At 42.1% G+C, this 19,930-nt stretch overlaps 1 protein-coding gene across 20 annotated transcripts in view; it reads left to right on the forward strand.

Annotated features, from left to right (window-relative positions):
- The first annotated feature begins 7,893 nt into the window (after positions 1-7,893).
- Positions 7,894-19,930, forward strand: part of CTNND1 (catenin delta 1) — a 57,714-nt gene continuing 45,677 nt past the window's right edge. For 18 of the 20 annotated variants that reach the window (XM_074401488.1, XM_010334810.3, XM_039471136.2 and 15 more), the window contains exon 1: positions 7,894-8,141. The gene's annotated coding sequence lies outside the window, so the exon portion shown is untranslated. Of the gene's footprint in view, positions 8,164-19,930 lie in introns of all 20 variants that reach the window. The other 2 variants (XM_074401494.1, XM_003920120.4) reach the window with 2 other exon arrangements.

Below are 19,930 nucleotides of genomic sequence, written 5' to 3' on the forward strand. Positions count from 1 at the left end.
CAAGAGCGAAACTCCGTCTCAAAAAAAAAAAAAAAAAAAAAAAAAAAAAAAAAAAAAAAAAATCCTGTATGTGTAAAACGTATCTTCTATCTATTGACTTCTTTCCATTTTTACTACAGCTCTAATCCAACTCCCTATCACTGCAGCTTGACCAATACAATAGCCTTTAAACTCCCCTTGGGCCAGGCATGGTGGTTCATACCTGTAATTGCAGCACTTTGGGAGGCCAGGGCAATCGGATCACTTGAGGTCAGGAGTTTGAGACTAGCCTGGCCAACATGGCGAAACCCAGTCTCTACTAAATATACAAAAATTAGCCAGGTGTGGTGGTACACGCCTGTAATTCCAGCTGCTGGGGAGACTGAGGCAGGAAAATTGCTTAAGCCCAGGAAGTGGAGGTTACAAATCAACTAAGATGGTGAAAAAATAAACTGTGGCTGGGTGAGGTGGCTCACGCCTGTAATCAATCCCAGCACTTCAAGAGGGTGAGGTGGGCAGATTAAAATGTCAGGAGTTTGAGACCAACATCACCAACGTAGTGAAATCCCATCTTTATTAAAAATACAAAATTTAGCTGGGCATGGTGGCGGGCACCTGTAGTCCCAGCTACTTGGTAGGCTGAGGCAGGAGAATTGCCTGAACCCAGTAGGTGGAGGTTGTGGTGAGCCGAGATCGCACCACTGTACTCCAGCCTGCGCAACAAAGTGAGACTCTGTCTCAAAAAAAAAAAAAAAAAAAAAAAAAAATTAAATAAATAACTAAATAAACTTGTTTTGCTTACTATTACCCCTCTTTAATCTATTTTTGCATAAATCTCAGACCATTTCTTTCTCTTTCTCTCTCTCTTTTTTTGAGATATGGTTGTGCTCTATTATCATGGCTGCAGCCTGGAACTCCTGGGCTCAAGTGATCTTCCCACCTTAGCCTTCTGAGTAGCTGGAACCACAGGCTTATGCCACCACACCCAGCTAATTATTTTTATTTTATTTTATAGAGATGAGGTCTTGCTCTGTTGCCCAGGCTAGGTCTTAAACTCCTGAGCTCAAGCCATCCTCCTGTCTCAGCCTCACAAAGTGCTGGATTACTGGAATGAGCTACTGCACCCAGCCAGATCTTTTAAAAATGTGATTATGTCATTCTGTTTAAAAGCCCCATAGGGCTTCCTCTACCTAAGAATAAAAATACAAACTTCATTCTCTGACCTATAGAAACCTTCATAGTCTGATTCTCACCCATTCCTCCATCCTTCTCATTTCCAGTGCTCTCTGCTGGGTCCAGTATGTTTCAGCTCCATACCTCAGGACTTAATATCTTCTTACTTACTTGGCTGCTCCTTATCATTTATATTTGAACGTTTTATTTCTTTTTTCCTTTTTCTTTTTTTCTTTTTGGAAACAAGGTCTCCCTCTGTTGACCAGGCTGGAGTGCAGTGGTGCAATCATGGTTCACTGCAGCCTTAACTTCCCAAGGTCAAGTGATCCTCCCACTTCAGCCTCCCGAGTAGCTGGGACTACAGGCACGTGCCACTACATGTGGCTAAAGATTTCAATTTAAATGTCACCTCTCCAGAGAGTTTGCACCTGACATGCAATCTGGAGCAAGCCACAAGTCATTCCCATCAATCTGTTTCAAATCTACATAGTGGTCCATCTGACTTTTGTTTATTAATCCTCTGATTCTTTCCGGTTCTCTATGAGAACAGGAAACTTGTCTAACCCTGTTATCCTTGACATCTGGTGGAGCACCTGGCTCATAGTAGGTGCTCAAAATAATCCGAGTGGAACTAGTCTTTTTATTTTCCATTAATTGAGTGTGAACAGTTTTTCCCTCAGTCAGTCAGTGTGTATTAATGCTTGTTATACTTTATTTGGAAATAGCCATTTTGGTTTATTGATTTGTTGAGGAGACAGGTCTTGTGTCACTCAGGTTGGAATGCAATAGCATGATCACAGCCCATCACAGCCTCAACTGCTCAGGCTCAAGTGATCCTCCCATCTCAGCCTCCCAAGTAGCTGGAACCACACAGGCTTGCGCCACCACACCTGGCTAATTTTTAATTTTTGTAGAGGTGGGTTTCCTGTTTCAGATAAATTTAAATTTTAACATCTTTTCACCAGTAAGTTCTCTTTTTTGATTTGTATATAATTCTTTTTTTTTTTTTTGAGATGGAGTCTCACTCTGTTGCTCAGGCTGGAGTGCAATGGTACGATCTCAGCTCACTGCAACCTCTGCTTCCTGGGTTCAAACGATTCTTCTGCCTCAGCCTTCTGAGTAGCTGGGATTAAAGGCATGTGCCACCATGCCCAGCTAATTTTTGTATTTTTAGTAGAGACAGGGTTTCACCATGTTGGTCAGGCTGGTCTTGAACTCCTGATCTTGTAAGCTACCCACCTCAGCCTCCCAAAGTGCTGGGATTACAGGCCTGAGCCACTGTGCCCAGCCTGATTGCTATGTAATTCTTTTTTTTTTTTTTGAGATGGAGTTTCATTCTTGTTACCCAGGCTGGAGTGCAATGGCGCGATCTCCGCTCACCGCAACTTCCGCCTCCTGGGTTCAAGCAATTCTCCTGCCTCAGCCTCCTGAGTAGCTGGGATTACAGGCACGTGCCACCATGCCCAGCTAATTTTTTGTATTTTTAGTAGAGACGGGGTTTCACCATGTTGACCAGGATGGTCTCAATCTCTCGACCTCGTGATCCACCCGCCTCGGCCTCCCAAAGTGCTGGGATTACAGGCTTGAGCCACCGCGCCCGGCGATTTCTATGTAATTCTATTCTATTATATTTTATTTTATGAGATGGAGTCTCGCTCTGTCACCCAGACTGGAGTGAGTGGCACAATCTTGGCTCACTGTAACCTCCACCTCCTGGGTTCGAGTGATTCTCCTGCCTCAGCCTCCCAAGTTGCAGGGGTTACAGGTGTGTGCTACTATGCTTAGCTAATTTTTTATTTTTTTGAGATGGAGTTTTGCTCTTGTTGCCTAGGCTGGAGTGCAATGGCACAATCTCAGCTCAACACAACGTCCACCTCCCAGGTTCAAACGATTTTCTTGCTTCAGCCTCCTGAGTAGCTGGGATTACAGGCATGCACCACCATGCCTTGCTAATTTTGTATTTTTAGTAGAGATGGGGTTTCTCCATATTAGTCAGGCTGGTCTTGAACCCCTGACCTCAGTTGATCCTCCCACCTTGGCTTCCCAAAGTGCTAGGATTACAGGTGTGAGCCACTGTGCCCAGCACCTTAATTTCTGTATTTGTTATAGAGATGGGGTTTCACCATGGTGGCCAGGCTGGTCTGGAACTCCTGGCCTCAAGTGATCCACCTGCCTCTGCCTCCCAAAATGCTGGGATTACAGGTGTGGGCCACCACATCTGGCTTATTTTAAATGTTCATTAATTTTAAATAGCTTGACCAGGATTATACAACTAAGCCAAGAGACTTCATTCACTTATTTAGCTGTTGCTAAATCTGAGATACAAGGTTGAGCTCTGGGGATAGATCATGAACAAGAAAGACACTATTCATGGAGCTTATTATTATTATTGCTTTTTTGAGATAGCCTTTTGTTCTGTCACCCAGGCTGGAGTGCAATGGCATGATCTGGGCTCACTGCAACCTCTGCTGTCCAGGTTCAAGCGATTCTCTTGCCTCAGTCTCCCGAGTAGGTGGGATTACAGGCACAGGCCACCACGTCTGGCTAATTTTTTTAATTATTTATTTATTTATTTATTTTTTGAGATGGAGGCTTGCTCTGTCACAAGGCTGGAGTGCAGTGGCGCAATCTTGGCTCACTGCAACCTCCGCCTCCTGGGTTCAAGCGATTCTTCCGCCTCAGCCTCCCGAGTAGCTGGGACCACAGGCACGTGCCACCATGCCTGGCTGTTGTATTTTTAGTAGAGATGGGGTTTCACCATATTGGCCAGGATGGTCTCGATCTCTCAACCTTGTGATCCACCCGCCTCGGCCTCCCAAAGTGCTGGGATTACAGGCGTGAGCCACCACACCCGGCCTAATTTTTTGTATCTTTAGTAGAGAGGGGTTTTCAACATGTTGGCCAGGCTGGTTTCTAACTCCTGACCTTGTGATTTGCCCGCCTTGGCCTTCCACACTGCTGGAATTACTGGCGGGAGCCACTGCTCCCAGCCCATGGAGCTTATCTTCTGATGGGAGAGAAAACTCCATCTCTACTAAAAATACAAAGATTAGCTGGGTGTGGTGGAGTGTGCCTGTAATCCCAGCTACTCGGGAGGCTGAGGCAGGAGAATTGCTTGAACCTGTGGGGCAGGAGTAGGGGGGTGGAGGCGGGGCGGAGGCTGCAGTGAGCCAAGATTGTACCACTTCACTGCAGCCTGGGAGACAGAGCAAAGGCTCTGTCTCAAAAAAAAAAAAAAAAAAAAAAAAAAGAAGAAGAAGAAGAAAGAAAGAAATACTGTACACACACGAAAACAAAAGAAAAAGGAAGACAAAATACTCGCAAGTTGTGAGCAGTGATGTGAAGGAAACAAACAAGACCAATCTGTCTGTAGAAAATCATATAACATTCCATTATGTGGCTCTGATATAGGAACCAATGAATCAACAAACATTTTTATGCTGGTTGTTTTCCTTTGGCAATTATCTTTGGCTTTTGAACTTGCTATGGATAACTAAAAATTGATGGAGAATAGAGGTAGAAGATGTGGTAAAATAAAAGGAGAAGATTCTTAGGTAGTGGGGCTTAAAGGCTGTTCATATCTTTGTTATAATGTATTTATTTCCAGCTGTCGTTTGTTTAAAGCCCATCAAAAAAGTGCTGTAATGCCTGTTTGGTTTTCCAACACTTCTGAGGAAGTCTTTTTTGGCTCCCATAGACCAAATATGAGGGTGTATGAGATGACAGACCTTATATAAAGGAGTGGATAATGACTATATCAGCATGATTAAAAAGAGCACATTCATTCTGAGGAGTTGAATTCCAGTTTAGATAAATAAAGAAAGGTCAAATTATGGTTAATAGTGTGTTACTTTAACGTACTGAATGAATAAGTGTGGTGCCTTGAAAGCAGATGATCAGTTTGACCTTTATCTTGACCATAGTGTAAGGTAATAGAAAGGGCATGGGCTGTGAAGTCAGATTGGTGAGGGGTTAGCCTAGTCAGATGAGATCAGGCAAATTTCTTCACTTTGCTGCTCCTTGATTTCCTCATCTGTAGAATGGTAGTAATACTATTTCTGTCGTAATGTTTTAGAAGTTTGAGGTAGTGAGCTCAAACTGCCTCTCACATGGTAGACACTTCATCATTGGTTGCTATTATTGGGCAGTGGCTCACCACTGAAGGTTTTGGGGCAGGGTAGTTACTGAATAATGAAAATAACGATAATGGGGCCGGGTGTGGTGGCTCAAGACTGTAATCCCAGCACTTTGGGAGGCCAAGGTGGGTGGATCACAAGGTCAAGAGATCGAGACCATCTTGGTCAACATGGTGAAACCCCGTCTCTACTAAAAATACAAAAAATTAGCTGGGCATGGTGACACATGCCTGTAATCCCAGCTACTCAGGAGGCTGAGTCAGGAGAATTGCCTGAACCCAGGAAGCGGAGGTTGAGGTGAGCCGAGATCATGCCATTGCACTCCAGCCTGGGTAACAAGAGCGAAACTCCGTCTCAAAAAAAAAAAAAAAAAAAAAAAAAAGAAAAGAAAGATAATGCATTCTTGGTGAGTTTATGCTATATGCTACACACTAACAACTTTTTTGTTGTTGTTTTGAGCTGGAGTCTCACTCTGTTGCCCAGGCAATGGGGCAATCTCAGCTCACTGCAACCTCTGCCTCCCGGGTTCAAGCAATTGCTGTGCCTCAGCCTCCCAAGTAGTTGGGATTAGAGGCGCCCACCACCATGCCCAGCTAATCTTTGTATTTTTAGTAGAGATGGGGTTTTGCCATGTTGGTCAGGCTGGTTTCTAACTCCTGACCTCAGGTGATCTGCCTGCCTCAGCTTCCCTAAGTGCTGCGATCACAGGCATGAGCCATTGTGCCCAGCCAAGGTTTCATGTTTCTATTCTAGATTATGAAAACTCTATGAAGGCTCATTTGGCAGCAGTCTATAGGATAAGTTTTTTTTTTTTTTTTTTTTGAGACGGAGTCTTGCTTTGTCACCTAGGCTGGAGTTCAGTGGCGTGATATGGTCTCACTGCAACCTCTCCTTCCTAGGTTCAAGCGATTCTCCTGCCTCAGCCTCCTGAATAGCTGGGACTACAGGCACCCGCCACCACGGCCAGTTAATTTTTGTATTTTTAGTAGAGATGGGGTTTCACCGTATTGGCCAGGCTGGCATCAAACTCCTGACCTTTTGATCCATCCGCCTCGGCCTCCCAAAGTGCTGGGATTACAGGCATGAGCCACTGTGCCAGGACAAGTTTTAGATTTTTAGTAAGAAAGAAGAAGTAAATTTTTTTTTAATTAAAAAAAAAGATGAGGTTTCACCATGTTGGTCAGGCTGGTCTTGAACTCCCGACCTCAGGTGATCTGCCCGCCTTGGTTTCCAAAGTGCTTGGATTACAAGCGTGAGCCACCACACCTGGCAGAAGGAAATTTTTGATTCATCATTGTCTTTGTTTTAGTAATCAGGGAATAACCATAAATTCCTAAACTTTGTCAAGCATGTAAAAAAAATCTAGCCTCTGTCCATCATGGTCTTACAGTTTAAGGACATATTAAAAATATGTCCTAAGGGCCAAGTGCGGTTCACACCTGTAATCTTAGCACTTTGGGAAGCCGAGGCGGGTGGATCACCTGAGATCAGGCGTTTGAGACCAGCCTGATCAACATGGAGAAATCCCATCTCTACTAAAAATACAAAAAAAATTAGCTGGGCATGGTGCTGCGTGCCTGTAATCTCAACTACTCGGGAGGTTGAGGCAGGAGAATCACTTGCAGCTGGGAGGCAGAGATTGTGGTGAGCCGGGATCGAGCCATTGCACTCCAGCCTGGGCGACAAGAGCGAAACTCCGTATTAAAAAAAAAAAAAAGTCTTAACTCAGAAAAATAATACCCCAATAATTCTTTATTTAGGTCAAATGTAAAAAGAGAATATATGAACTAGATCATCTTAAGCTTGAAGTTTACAAAGAAATAAAATGTTCTTGACAGGAGATTTACTTTCTTTACCTATGCTGTTATTCCCTCTAAATATATTGCTTGTTTATTGGATTTCATTTCCTCTTCCCAGCAAACCCACATTATTTTGATTTGGGGACAAATTAGGAAGACAGTTATTTTCTTTGACAGCCCAGTGGATTCTGCTTCCTTCTATTCAGAGTGTAGAGACTAAAAGCTGTTAACAAGTTTAGGCATTAAAAAAAAATTAGCTCTAATGCACTGAATCCAAAACAGTGAAACGGGGTTTACCTCAGATATCCCCTACCATCCAAGTCAACATACAGTAGTCCTGTTTCTAGGATTTCTCTCTCCTTCCTTTCCCGTCTCCTTTAGGGAAATGCTTTGGGGTAGAAAGCAACAAACCAAACAGTAGCAGTCAAGTAAAAGCAGCTCTTTTCTGTTTCCCCACCGGAATAGTACGGAAGAGGGAGCAAGAACACACCATCAAAGAGAACTGAAACTTAGGCGTGCCATTCTAAAAAGCCCTTGTTCCTTGCCTCCCTTGCTTACCCCCCGCCCCCCTCAGCTCTGCAGTAATTCCTCAGAGATTGTACAGGCTCTCCACTTTAAATATAAATATATAAATATAAATATATGTATAAACTTCCCCCTGTGTCTTTCTCTCCTCCTCTCTCTTTTTTTTAATTTTCTATAATAAAGTTTCCTATTGGATAAGGACAGCTCCCTGATTTATGCATGGCTCCTATTGGAAGCTCACAGGGGCTGACATCACTTAGGAAAGCGAAGGGGGTAGGGCTGCCAGATCAGTTTGTCACCACCCAGGCTCCCTTGCCTTTGGCTGGGTGCAACTTCCATTTTAGGTGTTGGATCTGAGGGAGAAAAAAAAAAGAGAGGGAGAGAGAGAGAAAGAAGAGCAGGAAAGATCCTGAAAGGAGGAAGAGGTGGTGAAAAAGCAACTGCCTTGCTGGATTTGTCTTTCTCAGCACATTGGCGAAGCCTTGGGTTTCTTTCTTAAAGGACTGGTTTTTAGAACTCCACATTTGAGGTGTGTGGCTTTTAAAGAAAATGTATGTACTGATGGGAAAAGGAAGATAAGCAAGTCGCATTTTTGTCTTACGGTAACCAGAGGGAATTAGAAAACGGGAAAGAGTCTGTTATGCTGATGAGTAACTTTTAAGCAATTATTATTTTTCTTTCTACTTTCAATACTTTGGGGGAATATTTTGGTATTATCATTAAATTTTTAAATTATATACAAGACCTAGAAACAAACTTGTCTAATACAGGAAGCTGAATAGATCCCGATGGGTAAGAGCAGGTTTGAAAATTTATATTTTGGTGTGTTCTTTGATTTTATGTTTTTTTGTTTTTCTGGATTATCCTAACGTATTTCTGTTTTCAGAGCCCAAATCAAAAGTTGTTTTTTTGGCATGTTGCATGTGGGTTGGGAAAGGAATTTGTCCGTGTCAGAACCTAGTTATACAGATGGTTCTTAACATGTTTCAAACTTTTTTTTTCTTTTATCATTGTATTTGTGGAAGTGGAAAGTTGCAGAGAGGTTTGCAGCATAAATGGTGTTGTTTTTCCCCCATAGAGTTTGAACGGCCCATATCGGTTTCAGCCCTTCTGTTCCTGGGTGGATCCCTCTTACTTTTCCAGGTGCGGTGGGTGGGAGCCTCATTCTCCAGTTAGATGTAGTCTCCCTGCTTTGCCTTATAAAAGAAAACAAATGGAACAATGTTAACTGAATTGCCATCTCTTAAAACTGCCTTTGAAAGCAAAGATTTGTGGAGATGTTGTTTGTTAAATCTGCAAATACGATAATGTTTGATTTATTTACTTAAAGCAATAAGGAAATTCTAATCAAGCGTTTTATTTCACCTGAGTAAAGTGGCAACACACCTGAAAATATTTACAGCTTTTTGCAACCTGAAAGGGCCATGGGTAGAATAAGATTAGGTTTAGAAAAACCATTTATACAAACTTTAGTGTTTAAAATACATTTCAGAAAACAAAAGGGAAGTTTTTATTTTTAAATCAACCTGAAAGTTGTTTTTTGAAGTTGAGTTTATTGTTTAGTTAATTTGCCATGAAATCTGAAATCTCTTAGAGCTGAAGGCCCATGACTGTGCTTTCATATCTTATATTTAATCTTAAGATTTGGTTTGTTTTTGCAAATATATTCTTGCAAAAGTACTGATTCTAGTTAATTATATAGCCAACTCATCAGTAGCTTAAAGCTAGGGTAATTCTGTTTTTGAAAATGTGAATCAACCTGAAAATTATATTATAGCTAGAATAGATACTGTCCTAATTGTAACAAGATGGGCTTTAATAATCCTATTTTGCGCCCCCAACCCCGCCAATTTTTTTTAAGACTAGAATTTCTTTTCTAGAATGACAGTATTTCTTGAAAGATGATTTCATCTTTGTGAAGTTGTGGCTTCAGGAGGAAACCGAACTTTGTTCCTCCTTTAAATATAATCTAGGCGAAGGCTGCAGGAAATTTTTGATGTCTGGATCTCTTAATTACAACAAGTACAGTTAAAAAGAAAAAAATACAGTGTGTATGCTCTGTTGGGCTGTAGTTCTTGTTTAATATTTTTCAAATTTTCTTTCGAATGTTCTCTCTGCCTTGATTTCAGCCTGGGGAGGTTTCTTGGATATTGAGAGTGTTGGTCATGTTGCTGCCAGAGTGTCTGTTTCCCACTCAACCTTTAGGGGGAGGGAATGAGGGAATCTGAAGGAGGAGTACAAAGGCAGTTGAAAATAGGTTCTGGATGACTGAGTGGTGGTGATTTGGGTCCAGCTTTAAATACTGGGCTTTGTGTAGCTGAAGTGAGCATCCTAGTTAACCTAGTGTCCAGGACGATTTCCACAACTAAGGTGTTGTTTTGACGGGTGTGTAGTACAGAGCCTTTGGGATGATAAGATGGAAGATTTGTCTTTTACCTCACCTCCACTGGTTCTTTCAGGAATTATAATAAGGGATGCAGATAAGTAAATGTTTTATTTAAAAATTTTTTTGTTTTGCTCCTCGTTTTGGGGTAAAAAATAATATCAGGTAAGTTTGAGCTGTTCAGATTTTTCTTTCCTTGTTTCCCTCCTATGTATGGTTGGTTTCTTTGTTATGTGAGTAAGGTAGTGGTCTGTGTTCCAGATTGGGGAGTCGGGGGGCGGTTCTCTTCTAGGTGGTTGGAGTTCTAGTGTTGTAGTATGGACAGTCAGAGAAGCTCCAACATGTTGTCTCAGCTAGGTTAAAACTGAGACTATTGGAGGTATTAACAAAAAGAAAAGCACCAAGTAATTACAGTCCAGCTTTAGATTATGAAGTAGTTGCTCTTCTGGGATGGATGAGATAGGATGGATGCAAATAAATTAAGCATAGATCACTATCAGTTGGAATAACAAAATGATTAGCTTTGTATTATTTATCGCCTTCTATTTTGGTACCTCTTGGTACCCTGTTAGTAACTGACAAGGCCCTCATTCCCCCCTACTCCTCTCACATATTGTTTTTTTATTTTTATTTTTTTTAAATTTTAGTGTATACTGAGCATTTTGTGTAAGCTATTAATTTCCCACAACCATTTTTTTTGTTTTGTTTTATTTTGGTTTTTAAGGAATTTGAGCCTCAAGCTGAGGTTTGCTGAAAATCTCACTGCCTGTAAATGGTTGAGGCCAGAATTAACCCTGGTCTGACAAACTACAAAGTCCATGGACTTAACCACTAATATACTGCCGTTCTCCAGAGAGAATGGAAACAACAGCTGGAACTAAAATGAACCCTTGCTGCAGGCAAGTGGAGTGGTGCTTCATCTTGGCATGGGAGCAGTACTCACTTAAATTTCTAACCCCCTCCAACTCCTCACCACTCCTGTAGGGATAATGTATATAAAAGATCTATTTTCCTTAGAGCCCATGGGGAGGTGGATGTGCTAGAATGGATATTATTTTAATCTTTAGAACGGGAATCTTTCTGTATGCCCACCATTGCTGTCCTAATTTCTTAAACTTCCTGGAATTGTGTCACACATTGTTTGATTATCAGCAAGATTTCTTCTTCCAGAGAATTTTTAGATATGAGGTTTGAAATGATATCAACTTGCAGGGACAGGCTTGTAGGAGGTAGTTCAGATATTCTTGTTTTTCCCTCTAGACTATGAGCAGCAGCTTGAGTGTAGGTACTGTCTTATTGCTGTATCTTTTTAGCACCTGTCTTAGTGTCTGGTACATACACAGGTGCTCAGTAAGCCTTGGTTAAGTAAGGCACTTGATGAGAATCGGTGAGGGACTGATTTGTGGGGAAGGCTTGAAAGGAAGCAAAACAACATAGATTAATCAAATTGCAGTGCACTATTGCAACTTTTACTGTAGTCTATAGTTCCAACCTTTTATGCATCTCCTCCCTTAAGTTATTTTTCTTTTCTGAGACAGGGTCTTGCTTTGTCATCCAGGCTGGAATGCAGTGGTGAAATCATGGCTCACTTGCAGCCTCAAACTTCTGGGCTCAAGTGGTGCCCCCATCTCAGTCTTCTGAGTAGCTAGGACTACGGGTGTCCACCACTATGCCTGGCTAAATTTTGTATATTTTTGTGGCAATGGGGTCTCTCTGTATAGTCCAGGCTAGTCTCAAGGTCCTGGGCTCAAGCCATCCTCCTACCTTGGCCTCCCAAAATGCTGGGATTATAGGTGTGCCCCACCATGCCTGGCCCTCCTTTACATTTTTCAGCAAAGTTTCTGGAGATAATGGAGGATTTAAAATTTTAGCTTTTATTTAATCCTGTTCCTTTCTTGGCAAGATGTACAAAGAATAGTATAAAAAGTAAGGATCTGGCCTGGTGCGGTGGCTCATGCCTGTAATCCCAGCACTTTGGGAGGTCCAGGTGCGTAGATCACTAGGCAACATGGTGAAGCCTCGTGTTACAAAAAACTACAAAAATTAGCCAGGCATGGTGGCTTGTGCCTGTAGTCCCAGCTACTGGGGAGACTGAGATGGGAGGACAGCTTGGGCGTGGGAGACAGGTTGCAGCTAGCCAAGATCACGCCACTGCCTGCCAGACTGGGCTGCAGAGCCAGATCCTGTCTCTCTCTCTCTTTTTTTTTTTTAGAGACGGGGTTTCTCCAGGTTGGTCAGTCTGGTCTCGAACTCACAACCTCAGGTGATCCGCCCACCTCAGCCTCCCAAAGTGCTGGGATTACAGGCTTGAGCAACTGCGCCTTGCCTGATCCTGTTTCAAAAAAAAAAAAAAAAATCATATGCATCCTGGTCAGTTCATTTCATAATGAACTTCAACCACTGAAAACCTTAAATGTAGCCATTTTTTAGGGGACACAGTATATTAAGCCATCAGCAGGAAAGTACTGCTTTCAGCCCTTGTTGGAGGTGAGTGGTTTCTATGCTTGTTAATAAAAGTTGGGTTGGGCGTGGTGGCTCACACCTGTAATCCCAGCACTTTGGGAGGCCAAGACAGGTGGATCACATGGTCAGGAGCTCAAGACCAGCCTGGCCAACATAGTAAAACCCCATCTCTACAAAAAATATAAAAATTGTCCAGGCATGGTGGCGGGCGCCTGTAGTCCCAGCTACTCTGGAGACTGAGGCAGGAGAATCGCTTGAACCCGGGAGGTGGAAGTTGTGGTGAGCCAAGATCGTGCCATTGTACTCCAGCCTGGGCAACAAGAGCAAAACTGTCTCAAGATAAAAATAAAAATGAGCCGGGTGCGGTGGCTCATGCCTGTAATCCCAGCACTTTGGGAGGCCGAGATGGGTGGATCACGAGGTCAAGAGATCGAGACCATCCTGGTCAACATGGTGAAACCCCGTCTCTACTAAAAATACAAAAAATTAGCTGGGCATGGTGGCATGTGCCTGTAATCCCAGCTACTCAGGAGGCTGAGGCAGGAGAATTGCCTGAACCCAGGAGGCGAAGGTTGCGGTGAGCCGAGACCGCGCCATTGCACTCCAGCCTGGGTAACAAAAGCAAAACTCTGTCTCGAAAAATAAATAAATAAATAAACAAATAAAAATAAAAATGAAAACATTAAGAGCTTGGGACGATAATTTTGGATATCAGTGTTTCAAAGAAAGTATGTTTGGATATCAATGTTTGTAAGTCACTGCTTTAGCCACAAAACTTTAGATTTTGTTAATGTATTGGGAAGCTTATGAGTTTAAGAGCAGAAATCAGTTTTCTTGGGTAATTTTTTTTTTTTTTTTTTTTTTTTTTGAGATGCAGTTTCGCTCTCATTGCCCAGTCTGAAGTGCAATGGCATGATCTTGGCTAACTGCAACCTCCGCCTCCTGGGTTCAAGCAATTCTTCTGCCTCAGCCTCCCGAGTAGCTGGGATTACAGGCATGTGCCATTATGCCTGGCTAATTTTGTATTTTTAGTAGAGATGGGGTTCTCTTGTTGGTAAGGCTGGTCTCAAACTCGCGACCTCAGGTGGTTTGTCGGCCTCGGCCTCCCGAAGTGTTGAGATTATAGGTGTGAGCCACTGCACCCAGCCTTCTTGGGCAATTTAAAAGATACTAACAAGGTACTTGCCTGAGGAGTGAACTATAGGTAATAAGGATGTGAATAACTGCAAATATTCTTTCATGTTCTCTTCCCTCAGAGAAGGGTTAAATGCCACACAAAGCTGAAGTAGGGATTGTTCTGCCTAAACTATGCAGCTGCCTCCAAGGTTTCCAGTAGAGCATTGATGTAGCTTGGCAGGGAGATTGTAAGAAGGCAAGAACAACTGTTCTGGTTAGAACTAATAAAGGGGAAATTGAGGTATGGATTGACTTGTATTTAATTGTTTAATGTATTTTTCGGAAGTAATTTTTTTCCCTAATTCTACTTGGAATTGCATGTTATTGATTATTAAATATTAAGCACTGAGAATAGGGCCTGAATTTACCATTCTATTCAGGGATAGTGTTCCCTGTTTTTAGGGTCACTTTGTCTCCAGCGGGCCCTTCGGTTTGATTGGTGTAGGTAGTGTAGGCAACTTAGATCAGGCATATATTGGGGGCATTATAAGGAGTCAAAGAATTTACTTCTTTGCTGCTCAGCAATAGGTAATTTGGTCATGACTTTCAGAAAACCTGTCCCATGATGTGATGACAAAAGCATTTTTCAACTTTTTATTTCAAACTTGTGGGAAAGTTGCTTTAGCACTCCTATATCCCTTCATTTGCCTAGATATCATTTGTTAACATGTTGCCACAAATGCTTTTGTCTATGTTTTTTGGTCAATATGCTAACCAAAAAGGGATTTCCAATCTGAGACTTCCATACTATGGTGAGGGGGCAAGGCAGCATAACATAATGATTAAGAGCATGGATGGTGGAGCCAATTTGCCATGCAGGAACCACGTAACCTAGGACAAATTGCTTAATCTCTTTCTGCCTTGGCTTCCTTGTCTGTAAAATGGGTATAATATTAACCATCTTATAGGATTGTCGTGATGCTTGAAGTTATTTAATATAGAGTAATGCACAGTTCATAGTAATACTTTGTGTTTGCTGTTAGGATGGATGCTTTAAAGAATTCAGATTTCATTTGTCCGTTGAACTAAATGCCCTTGAAGGTCTCTCTCTCTCTCTCTCTTTTTTTTTTTGAGACTGTGTCTCGCTCTGTTGCCAGGCAGCAACCCCTACCTCCCCGGTTTAAGCGATTCTCCTGCCTCAGCCTCTTGAGTAGCTGGGACTACAGGTGTGTGCCACTATGCCCAGCTAATTTTTGTATTTTTAGTAGAGATGGGGTTTCACCATGCCTGGCCAGGATGGTCTTGATCTCTTGATCTTGTGATTCGCCTTGGTACTGGGATTACAAGTGTAAGCCACTGTGCTGGCCTTTGAGGGTCTCTTAAAACCTGAGAATCTGTGGTAGATGTAGATGCTTGCATTACAGAATATATGAGCTTCCTGAGTGGGTAAAGCTAACTTAAAAAAAATTTTTTTTTCTCAAGATGGAGTCTTGCTCTTGTCGCCTAGGCTGGAGTGCAATGGCATGATCTCGGCTCACTGCAACCTCCACCTTCTGGGTTCAAGCAATTCTTCTGCCTCAGCCCTCTGAGTAGCTGGGATTACAGATGCACACCACCACACCTGGCTAATTTTTGTATTTTTAGTAGAGATTGGGTTTCACCGTGTTGGTCAGGCTGGTCTCGAACTCCTGACCTTGTGATCTGCCCACCTCAGCCTCCCAAAGTGCTTGGATTACAAGCATGAGCCACCGAGCCTGGCCAAATTTTTATAAATGGGAGAAAAATTATTTTTAGTAGGCAATATTGGAGAGTTGTGTGAGTGGAGTTCAAAACAACAGTAGTATGAGAATGGATAATTTTAGTAAAGTGAAGTGTTAATAGGAGGAAGATTAATAGAATGATTAGTGGACATCATTTTGTATTTGCATCCCTATTTATGGACATTTGCAAAACTGTGATTTGAGATCGTGACTGTTTTCTGTGAGAACTATGCTTCTAAGAAAGGAGTCAGCGGCCGGGCGCGGTGGCTCAGCCTGTAATCCCAGCACTTTGGGAGGCCGAGGCGGGTGGATCACGAGGTCAAGACCATCCTGGTCAACAGAGTGAAACCCCGTCTCTACTAAAAATACAAAAAACTAGCTGGGCATGGTGGTGCGTGCCTGTAATCTCAGCTTCTTAGGAGGCTGAGGCAGGAGAATTGCCTGAGCCCAGGAGGCGGAGGTTGCGGTGAGCCGAGATCGCGCCATTGCACTCCAGCCTGGGTAACGAGAGCGAAACTCCGTCTCAAAAAAAAAAAAAAAAAAAAAAAGGAGTCAGCATTTTTTTTTTTTTTTTTTTTTTTGAGGCAGAGTCTTACTCTGTCACCTAGGCTGGGGTGCAGTGGTGTGATCTCGGCTCACTGCAACCTCCACCTCCCAGGTTAAAGTGATTTTCCTGCCTCAGCCTCCAAGTAGCTGGGATTACAGGCGCTTGCCACCACACCCGGCTAATTTTTGTATTTTTAGTAGACACAGGGTTTCACCATGTTGGCCAAGCTGGTCTCTAACTCCTGACCTTGTGATCTGCCTACCTCGGCCTCCCAAAGTGTTGGGATTACAGGCGTGAACTACCATGCTGGGCCCTCAGGAGTCAGCTTTTTTTTTTTTTTTTTTTTTTCTATTGAGCCTCATAGGTCGAGGCTGCGATGAGCCGAGACTACGCCCCAGGAGTCAGCTTTTATATGTCGAAAAGCCAAGCTGTGGTCTGTGAGAAATACCTATGTGTTAGATGTAACCTTGTCTAGAAATTTGTAGGTTTCTTCCAGCCTAGGATTTTTCCTTCTTTTTTTCTCCCTTTTCTTCATACCGAAGAACCCATGAAACTGGTGTTCTAAATAGTACTTAAGCCAATTTCTTTCAATATATATATTTTTTACATTTTTCTTTTAAAAATGAGACAGGGTCTTGGTATGTTGCCCTGTCTCCAACTCCTGGGCTGACGTGATCCTCTCACCTCAGCTTCTGGAGTAGCTGGAACTACAGGCACACACCACCTTGCCTAACTATTTAAGCTAATTTCTGTTAGGACTCTGTAGCCTCCTACCATAAATACCTCACTCAGTTCCCCACATTTTTTTTTTAACCTGCAATTTCTTCCACCAATTCTCCTGCATTTTCTCCTTTTCTTTTGCTTTCCTGTTCTCTGTGGAGTCTTTGTTGCCTCTCTCTGCCTCCTCTTGCCTCCCCTATTTTTTTTTTTTTCCTCCTTTTAGGCTGGGTTTCCCTTTTTTCCCCTTAGGTTTTCCCTTAGGTCCTCATGGGCATTGCTTTGCCTCACAGTTAATAAAAGAAGTGTTTCTGATTCTTATTCTAGAATAAATTACCCATGTGCTAAAGGTACAAGTATTAGGATACCACTTCCTGGTTATTTTAGTTAGATCTAGTTTAGGAATGCAATTGCAATCCAAGAAAACTGACCTCTTGTAGTGATTCAGATTGTTTTTGTTTTTGTTTTTTTTGAGATGGAATTTTGCTCTTGTTGCCCAGGCTGGAGTACAATGGCACGATCTCACTTACCACATCCTTCACCTCCTGGGTTCAAGCGATTCTCCTGCCTCAGCCTCCTGAGCACCATGCCCAGCTAATTTTGTAGTTTTAGTAGAGACGGGGTTTCTCCATGTTGGTTAGGCTGGTCTTGAACTCCTGACTTCAGGTGATCCTCCTGCCTCGGCATCCCAAAGTTCTGGGACTACAGGTGTGTGTCACCATGCCCAGCTAAGTTTTGTATTTTTAGTAGAGATGGGGTTCCACTATATTGGCCAGGATGGTCTCAATCTGTTGACCTCATGATCCACCCACCTTAGCCTCCCAAAGTGGTGGGGTTACAGGCATGAGCCACCACATCCAGCCTCAGATTTTTTTTTTTTATTTTCAGATTTCATCCACATTTCTTAATTACTCATTTTGGTTCAGTTGACAGTAGAGCAAAAGAAATTTACTTTCTTCAGAGTAAATTATTAGTTTTAGATCTGCTTTTCATGTTGTTCTATTGTGCAGTGCAGTAGCATATTAGGAGGTATCTTTGGGGGGGGGAAATATTTTGTTTTAGGAAGTTCATATTTTAAGAAACTAAAATATATTCTAATGGTTGGGGACATAAGACATTGTTATAGAAACTAGGTCAACTTCTCAATACCTTTATCAAAGCACCTGCAGTTCTCATTTCATTGCAAGTGAAGTAAATCTCATTGAAATAAAGTAGCTGGTGTATATTCAGTACACTTTTAAAATAGTCTATTTTAAAAGAGAAATTGACGCCAATCTGATTTCTTTCCTGCTTCTTTGTTGGAATGGGGGAAGTTCTATAACCTCTTTGCTGCTCTGCTGTCCATTGACTACTTTGTTAACTGGGGCACAGTTGGTTTCTTGGATGTCTACCGTGCCGAAGGTCAGCCAAGTAGGCAGGTAAGGCTACCTAGGCCTCTTCGTAGGCCTAAGATCACAGTTGAAAAAAAAAAAAAAAAAAAAGAAATATAGAAAAAGAAAACAAAGTTGATTTATTTTTTTCTAAAATTTAACTTTTTGTATTCATTGAAGAAGGAAGTAAAATACCTCCGTTCAAAAGAAATTTGAGAGTTTGCTGTATGCCATACACTGAAGTACAACAGTAAACAAAATAGATCTACTGTTTGTTCTCTCTCTCTTTTTTTTTTTTTAATTTTTAATTTTTTTACAGATGGGTTTTCACCATGTTGGTTAGGCTGGTCTCAAACTCCTGACCTCAGGTGATCCACCCGACTCAGCCTCCCAGAGTGCTGGGATTACAGGCGTGAGCTACTGCGCCCGGCCAGCTGTTCTCAAAGAGCTTGCATTCTGGTCGTGAGAGACAAATGATAAGCAAGTAAATATGCAGTGTGTCAGAATGTGATAATGTTATTGAGAAAAAAAATATAAAGCAGGATAAGTAGTATGGAGGATAAGAAGTCCCAGCGTGAGTGAGGTTGTTTTATATAGAGCAGTCAGGGAGTCTCATGTGTAAGGTATGTTTGAGAGATACCAAAAGAAATGAAGGATATAGTCATGTAGCTATGAGGAGTAGGAAGTGGAAAGGCCCTGAGGCTGATTACTGCCTGTGACAAGAGAGACTGAGGGGAGGGAAGGAAAAGTAAGAGACCTGTCCAGAGAGGTCCAATAGGAATGTGTTTTGTAATGTAGGATCTTGTTGTGTATTATATTGTACAAAGAAAAATTGTCTCCTTTTCACTTCAAGCCCCAGAGACAACAGCTATTACCAGATTTTTGTGTCTTTCTTGTAACTTGAGGTAGCACCTGACTCAGCCTCCATATTTCTCCCATTATGGAATCTCCATGAATGTATAGTTAGCAGATATTTTGCAGAGTAGCAGATTTTGCATAGGTTGATTACCCTAGTCATAGAGAACGTTAATAATAAGGCAGCTACTTAGAATAAGCTTATGTGTTTTTGGGAAGTGAGATCAAAATTTTTTTTCTTTCTTTTTTTTTTTTTTTTGGGATACAAAGTCTGTCTCTATGCGGTGTGACTGTCTCAGCTCAGTGCAGCCTCTGCCTCCCATGCTCAAGCCATCCTCCCACCTCAGCTTCCCAAGTAGCTGGGACTACAGGCATGCACAATCACACTCAGCTAATTTTTATATTTTTCTGTAGAGACAGGGTCTCAAACTTGTGAGCTCAAGCAGTCTGCCTGCTTTAGCCTCCCAAAATGCTGAGATTGCAGGCATGAGCCGTCATGCCCGGCCCTCAGATTTTTCTTTCCCAGAGAAATACTGTATATTTCTCCATTTTCTTATCTACCTAGTCAGTTTTCTATGAGCAGAAGTGACAACCTAGACCTGTACAGTTTTCTTTTGAGGACAACATTTATTGGTTTGGTTTATGTGCTTTTGACTAAATAGGCTTGCCCCACTTGTCTGCTGCTTCTCCTTTTGCTCATTTAACCAAAAAGCTCCTGCTTCCCCAAGTCCTGATTGTTGATTTCATGGCTTTGAGGACCCCTTTATAGGTCACCATATCCATACTTTCTGTCTTGAACACTGAGAGAGATGATTTTCCCTGATAATAACTGATGTCTCCATTTTCCCTTTCCATGTTTGTTTAGGCATTAGAGGTTATTAAAGCACAGCCTGAGCCACTTTACATAGTTGGCTTTGATGGAATTGAAGAAGCACCAACTATTTAGTGATTTGATGTTCTATGGCAACCCCATATAGGAAAGAAAAGGATATTTGATTGAGTACCTGTGTCTTGAGATTGATTACCTGTGTCTTGAATCACCCACTCTTACTTTCCCTTTTAAGATTTCTGGTTTAGCTGGTCTGTCCCTCAGTGAAAGTCAGTCTT

This window comes from Saimiri boliviensis, chromosome 6 (assembly GCF_048565385.1).
Source record: "Saimiri boliviensis isolate mSaiBol1 chromosome 6, mSaiBol1.pri, whole genome shotgun sequence".
NCBI classification, from domain to species: domain Eukaryota; kingdom Metazoa; phylum Chordata; class Mammalia; order Primates; family Cebidae; genus Saimiri; species Saimiri boliviensis.